Source organism: Adiantum capillus-veneris, chromosome 5 (assembly GCF_014529385.1).
Source record: "Adiantum capillus-veneris isolate H3 chromosome 5, ASM1452938v2, whole genome shotgun sequence".
Classification (NCBI taxonomy): Eukaryota; Viridiplantae; Streptophyta; class Polypodiopsida; order Polypodiales; family Pteridaceae; genus Adiantum; species Adiantum capillus-veneris.
Window position 1 is genome coordinate 52,331,694 of NC_140935.1, and position 7,117 is coordinate 52,338,810.

Consider the following 7,117-nt stretch of genomic DNA (forward strand, 5'->3'; position numbering starts at 1 on the left):
TAGGCTCCATCAAAGTAGAGAGAGTATGCTCCTTCTACCATAGGTGGTACTGGAGGTAATCGGACTTCTCCTTCCTTTCAAAGACTTGGTAGGTCATGAGTCCCCCCAAACTTGCCCTTGTCGTGCTTTCTACCTGTACCGTGTAGTCAAACTCTTGCAGACGAACTAGCCATTTAGTAATTCTAGCAGACACATCCATGTGTTGTACAACATAGGGAAATATTTCATCCGTGGTTAGAATCACAAATTGCTTAGGCAGCAAATATGACCTAAACTTTGTAGTTGCAAATCTAAGAGCTAGGACTAAGTGTTCCACATGGGTGAAACCTTTCTCTCCTGCTGTCATCATTCGACTAGAGAAGTAGATTGGCCTCATGAAAGATGTCGTCGTATCCTTTTGGAGTAGCACAGCCCCCAATGAGTCATCACCAACACTTGAGGTGACATAGAATTTTTCATCCCACTTAGGTGGTGAGATAGTTGGCAGAGTGGCTAAGACCTCCTTTACCTTGTTGTAGTGATGTTCGCTCGTCCCAAGTGAAAGTTGATCTTTGAGTGAGTTGTTGTAGTGGTAGAACAAGTTGTGATAGTAGATGTATGAATCTACTTAAGTACCTCACCTTCTGTAGAAAAGAGACCAGTTGACGTGCGGTCGTTGGTGAAGGTAGGGCTATGAGTGCGGACACCTTACTTGGGTCGGCGTTGATACCTTTTGCTGAAATTTCATGGCCTAGTAGAATGATTTTACTCTCCCCAATGTGGCATTTGTCCACATTTAATTGCCCACCTAGGCTCTGCAACCTGGCCAAACCTTCAGTTACCTTTTCTAAATGTGAAATACGGGAGCTATATATACAAAAATCATCAATGAACACTCTTATGGATGTTCCAAAGAACGGTTGAAAAACATATGTGACATATCTTTGGAATGTGGCAGGTGCATTTGTGAGACCAAATGGCATAACCCTGTATGCAAAACAACCCCATGGCGTGATAAAAGTGGTTTTTAGCTGATCTTCCAAGGCTATGCGTATTTGAAAGTATCCAGAATAACCATCACAGACGGTATAGCATTCAAAACCCGCTACTTCATTCAGAATTTCATCCAAGAAAGGGAGAGGAAAGTGGTCTCTCTTTGTAGCTGCATTTAGTGGTTTGTACTCAACACAGACCCTCCACTTACCATTCTTTTTAGGCATCACCACTACGGGTGACACCCATTCTGAGTTTTCTACAGGATAGATGAATCCCGCCTCCAGCAGTTTCCTTACCTCGGCCAAGAGTGCCTTTTCTTGTATGACCCCCAGTCGTCGTAGCTTTTGCACAACTGGTTTTACCCCTTCCTTCAGCTTACTATAATGTTCCACCACTGTAATGCCTGTGATTCTTTCATAGTTGTCAATGAACAGGTTAGGAAATCCCATCAACATTTGCAAAAAACTATCTTTCTCCTCAAGTGTTAATTCCGTAGACAACATACCCTTCAACCTACTTCCTCCTAGGCCAGGTGATTTTCTCTCCTCTTCATTGGTTTTCCCTTTTGGTGATGGATCACCAGTTGTGCTTACCCTTTGTGGATCCTTCATAATGATACCCATCACATCAATGGAACTGTCACTTTCGTCGGTGGATGTGGTCTCCTCCTCAGAACTGGAAGATTCGCTAGTGGTTTCATCTGCCGATGTTTCCAGATTCATTTCCTTCTGCTTGCCAATCCTCATGTCGTAGTAGATTGTCTCCCCTTTCTTACCGGTCATGTGTAGAAGGCCAGTACCCCAGTCTTGTTTTGCCTTCATGGCCATCAACCATGGCCTTCCCAAAATTAGTGGATAGCCCTCCCCCTTAGTAGGCATTACAAAAACATCTATCTCTACCTCAGTGTTGAAAGCTTTGATTTTCACAGCACTTACCACACCCACACACTTTACTTTTGCGTTGTTTGCCATCTTTGCCTTGCATGGAGAAGGCCTGTCAACCTCGAGGCCTAATCGAAGCATCATAGCTTCACTCATTACACAGATTTGTGCACCTCCATCAATGTAGGTGTTTCCAACCCTCTTTCCTTTTATGTTTACGTCGACAATTGGAAGGATGTCATCCATGTTGCATCCCGAAATTGCTCCGGCTACCTTTGTTTTGGAGCGTCTTGTACTTACCATTTTAGACCATTGCTGCCTTACTTTTGGTGCAAGATGTAGCAGCTATGGCCATGTACTCTTCGGTCCTTGCTCTGCCACATCCAATGTTAGATCATAGGGCTTAGAACTTTCCCCTAGCTGGAAGTCGGTGATGCCCAATTTCCGTCGTGGCCTGGATGGCCTCTTGCTAGTTTCTCCTCTCATGCTTCTCTCATCATCTGATTGTGTAGCTTTCTCCCTCCTAGCTCTTTTCACAGTCATGTCTTCAAGTGGTTCTAAAAAGGTTACCTTCTCCTTACCCTTGTCCCTCTCCTTTGCTCTGGGTGGATCCACTACTATGGCTTTTCCTTTCTCTTCTAGCCTTATGATGTTTACAGGGCGATCAGGTGGTGGGGCTGGTGGAAGAGGTGGGATGGATGCTTGTAGTGGTGTCTGGGGTGGACGTAGAATTTGTGTTGGTGGGGGTGGTGCTCGGGGTGGGGGTGTTCTTTCTCTAGGGGGTGACAATTGGTTCCTCCTACCTCCTCTATTATAGTTTTGTCGTGGTTTGGGACAGTAGTACATACCGTGACCGTCTTCTCCGCAGTTGTAGCAATGATACTCCCTGTTTTGTCGTCGTGCTCTTCCAGGGTCTTGATCTCTTTCTTGACTCCTCCCTTGTTGTATTAAGTGGACAGACAAATTCTGCAGTTGGTCAGTAATATGGGCCAACATATCTTGTTGGTCATCTCTTACCCCAAGAGCCGGTGGTGGTGGTGGAATGGTGGTTGTCGTAGTTGCTGGTCGATGCGATGTTCCTGATTCTGTTGACTCAGTTTCTTTGGCTTTCATTCGCAGCTTCTTGTCTTTAAGGCGAGCAATCTCAACGGCTAACTCGTACGTAGCCGGGAATCTACCTTTCACCTTCTCCTTGAGAAGCGGCCATAAGCCATGCGTGAACCGATCTTTTTTGAGGAAATCGGGTGGAGCTTCCCCCCTTGCCAGTGACTCAACCCACCGTTCCCACAAATCCACAAATTTGGACTCATAGGTGGCATATTCTAAAAGACCCTCCTGCTTCAAGTCTCTCAACTTGTCCCACAACTTTTCTGAAGTGGTACCTCCCCCAAAGCGCCTCTTAAAAGCGGTTTTTAAGGGTTCCCAGTCATCCTTGGTTGCTTGTGGAAGTGCATTGTACCATGATCTAGCTTCTAGCTTCATGAGATGCTTAAAGATTCTAACCTGGGATTCATCCGTATCTTTGTTGCTCACTACACATGCTACTTCAAAGTCATCTAGGTAGTCTGTTACCAAATCCTCCCCCTTCTTTCCTTTAAATGTTGGAAATGCTACACTTGCCATGATTACTGAGAGAGAGCTAGAAAGACACACTGCTTAACTTGCAAAAGTTTTTTTCTTCTTTACAAGGAGGCGTGTATACCCTCTTATACTAGGACATAGATTAAAACTTCAAACGATACATTGCCTTGTACCAAAGGTAAGACAAATGGTTGATCTGATGCCAAAACCTCCAAAAACCGCTCCCCACCCGGCATGGTGTCAATGACGTGCTGGTAGTGAGCCTTCAAATCCAGTATTACCTTGATTGAGCGTACACGTGTTGGTATGTGTGATCTGTCTTGAGGTAGGTTGTACTGATTCATGTGAAGCTTAGAGGTGCTTAGTCACTGTCCAAGCTTGTGGGAGAGGGTGGTGTTCTTTCCTGAAACAAACTCAGTAGATCCCTAGTTTCTCTAGTGAGAGTGTGAGCCAATGCTTCCGTTATCTGTGCTGTAGCATCAGGTGCGACTTGAAAACTGACTGTGATAATTACCTCGGTGACTTGAGTTACCCGATTCTCAAAGTAGAATAGTGTTGATTCTCTATTGTGTAGAGCTCCTTCCATTTTGTTGTTGTGGGTTGGTTGTAGGTTGCGGACATGGTTTCGACCTTCTCCTTCTTCTTCTTGGCACTTGGCCTATGTATATCCACTGGGTTTGGCGTGTTGGTTGCCTCTCCCACTGCAAATCGATTACCGTTACGCCTGGCACTCGAGCTTCGATGGAGATGCGGAGTTCGTCTAGTTGTGCTTGGAGCTCTTCTTCTTCTGTCGTCCAATTAGCAAATCCTGCTAGCCATTCATCCATTCACAATAGTTTAAGGGTTTCAGTCTTGTAAACTGAAGGGTTTCTTGAGTTCGATCCTCAGTGGGGGCACCAAATGACGGGAGCAAAGCGAACCCCGAACCCCGACGGCCTCTAAAACACCGGGGACCGAATGGCGCGCCTCGAGCCTGTCATGGTAAAGCAAACAGGGGGCACCACCTAGCTTCAATGGCTAGGACGTAAACAACACACCACCATAACAAAGTTTTCATCCAAGAGAGATGGATGCTTGGGAGTAATGATGAAGAGGAAAGGGAATGAGATCAAGTGAGAGAGAGAGAGAGAGAGAGAGAGAGAGAGAGAGAGAGAGAGAGAGGGAGGGGGTATAGCGGCTTAGTACTTAGGCACCACAAAAGGATGGCGAATCCGCACACCCTTCACACATACACAAGCTCACTCCAAAACACAAGACTAGGTGGCGATTCCGCACACCTCACATGGGCAAAACATTGCAAGAAAACATACTCACAAAACCTCAAGCTTTATTTAGAGAATAAGGCGATGAAATGGGGAGCATAGGGTAGGGGAATGAGAAGGGAGAGAGTGGTAGAGCACATGGCGGATAGGTGGGAGTTGATGGCAAAGACTCGCACGGGGATTATGGCCATCATCCTTCATTTAGTTGCCCTTCATCTCCCATAGCCAAGGGTGTAGAGGTCATACTCAAGACAAGCATGGTGATTGCGGTGATGGTGATGGTGTGTGTGTGTGTGCACTAGGCACACACAGTGCATAGTGTGTTCTTTGGTGATGTTGTGTGTTTTTGTGTGATGGTGACCCCTCTTTATATAGGGGAGGAGGGGGGGAGAAATTCTAGAATTTAGAAATGAAGAAATCATTATCTACATAGGCCATGTGACTGTGGGCCCCACTTGTCTGGCTGTGTGTATATGTGCCAGAACAGCAGTCTCATGAGAGAGAGACTAAGAGAGAGAGATGGGTTGATGAAAAAAAAGTGAGAGGTGACATGGAGAATAAAGTAATTACAAGAGGGGAGTGTGCTCAGAGGTGAATCTGTGTGCAGATGTGTGTGAACACAAAAAAAATCAGGTAACCACCGGGTGGGGATGGGTCTATGGGCACCTTTTTCAGTGAAACTGAGTGTGTGTGAGTGTGGGGGAGGTTATTTAGCTACAAGACAAGAGACATGACGCCCTTTAGAGAGAGAGGGGGGTATTTGGGTCATGGGATATGATAGGAGAGAGAAAGAGGGGGTGGGGTATACTATTTTGGAAGATAGGGTAAGTTGCATGTGAGTTAGGGTGCATTATTGGTGAGTTATAAAGCATTATTGGTGAGAGGTGGGGTAGCTTGAGGGGAGAGAGAAAGGAGAAAGGACAAAGGGAAGAGAGAGGGGGTTGACCTTTTGAGTGGAGGAGAGGAAAAGGGACACCCGGCGGGGCAACAGTGAAGAAAAAGGAGGCAAGGTGGGGATGGGCTACCCCGCAGGCATGAGGTGGCCTATTTTACCTTTCTTATATATTTACATAATCATACTTTATTTTTTCTTACTTTTTCCAATGCCTTTTATCACTCCCTCCATAAGAGGGGGTTTTCATGGGGTGGGGACGAGAGAAGAGGGGTATGGGAGCTTGGCTTGTGAAAAGCCCCCATCAATGCCTTGAAAGATGTTCTATATGCCCAATCAAGTGGCGATCTCAATCATTAGGCCGATCTGCAACCTGTTTAGAAATTATTTTACATATCATGCCATTCACTTTTTCTACCAACCCATTGCATTGAGAATAATATGGTATGGAGTGCAAGTGTTTCACTTTCAACCTCCTCAAGAGATCATTCAAAAGATCGGCCCTAAAACCTGCTCCTCAATTTGACAGGATTTCCAAGGGTGTTCCAAATCTACTACAAATATGATCAAAAATGAATTTTGATACCTCTTTAGTAGTGATTTGGGTTGTGCTTGCTGCTTCTGCCCATCGCGTCATGTAGTCAACACCCATGATGATGAAGAATTTCCCTCTAGAAGTGCATGGTAGGGGGCCTTATGCATCCACACCCCACTTTTCAAAAGGGCCATAAGACATTATTTGTCATAAAATCTAATATCTAACCAACCCAAATGATTTTCTCATATTAAATTGATCACTTAATGTGGGAGAATAAACGGGAACAAGTGTTAGGATATAGATATGTGCTTATAGATCTATCTCAACACGGGGCCAATAGTAAAGGGGCCAAAATGGGAGATGGTCTATCAAGAGCAAGGCTAACCAATGGAGCATAAGACCTTAGGGTTAGCTTCATTGAAGACCTCCAATAATGTGTGTAAAAGTCCTTTGACCTTAGGTAAGCTAGGGCTGAGCTTGAGGTGGGAACCCGGCCCAAGCTCAAGGTGCTTGTCGTGCTTGAGGTGCTTGTCCTACTTGAGGTGCTTGTCATGCTTGAGGTGCTTGACTGGCTCCATGCTTGAGGTGCTTGACTTGGTGCATGATTAAGGTGCTTGAGGTGCCTTGAGAAGCTTGCCTGAGATGCTTGTGGGAACACCCCCTACTTCAAGTGCTTTGTCATGCTTGATGACTAAGGTGCTTGAGCTCCTAAAGTCAAAAGCATCCCTACAAGAGGGGGGGCGAGCCCTTTTCCTAGGGATTAGAGAGAGAGAACACACACTCACACTCACAAGGGAAGCCCCAGCTTGAAGAGGCAGCAAGGACACATGTCAGGTCCCTACCCATGTTACCTTCATGTGTTGCTTGAAGCCTACTGGCTAGGCTTCAAAGGGGTCCAATGATAAATTACTTGAATTATCTAATTGATTTTGCATTTATCAAGTCCTCTCTCTCTCAAAGGGGAAAGGGGGACACTTGTCCCAAGGCT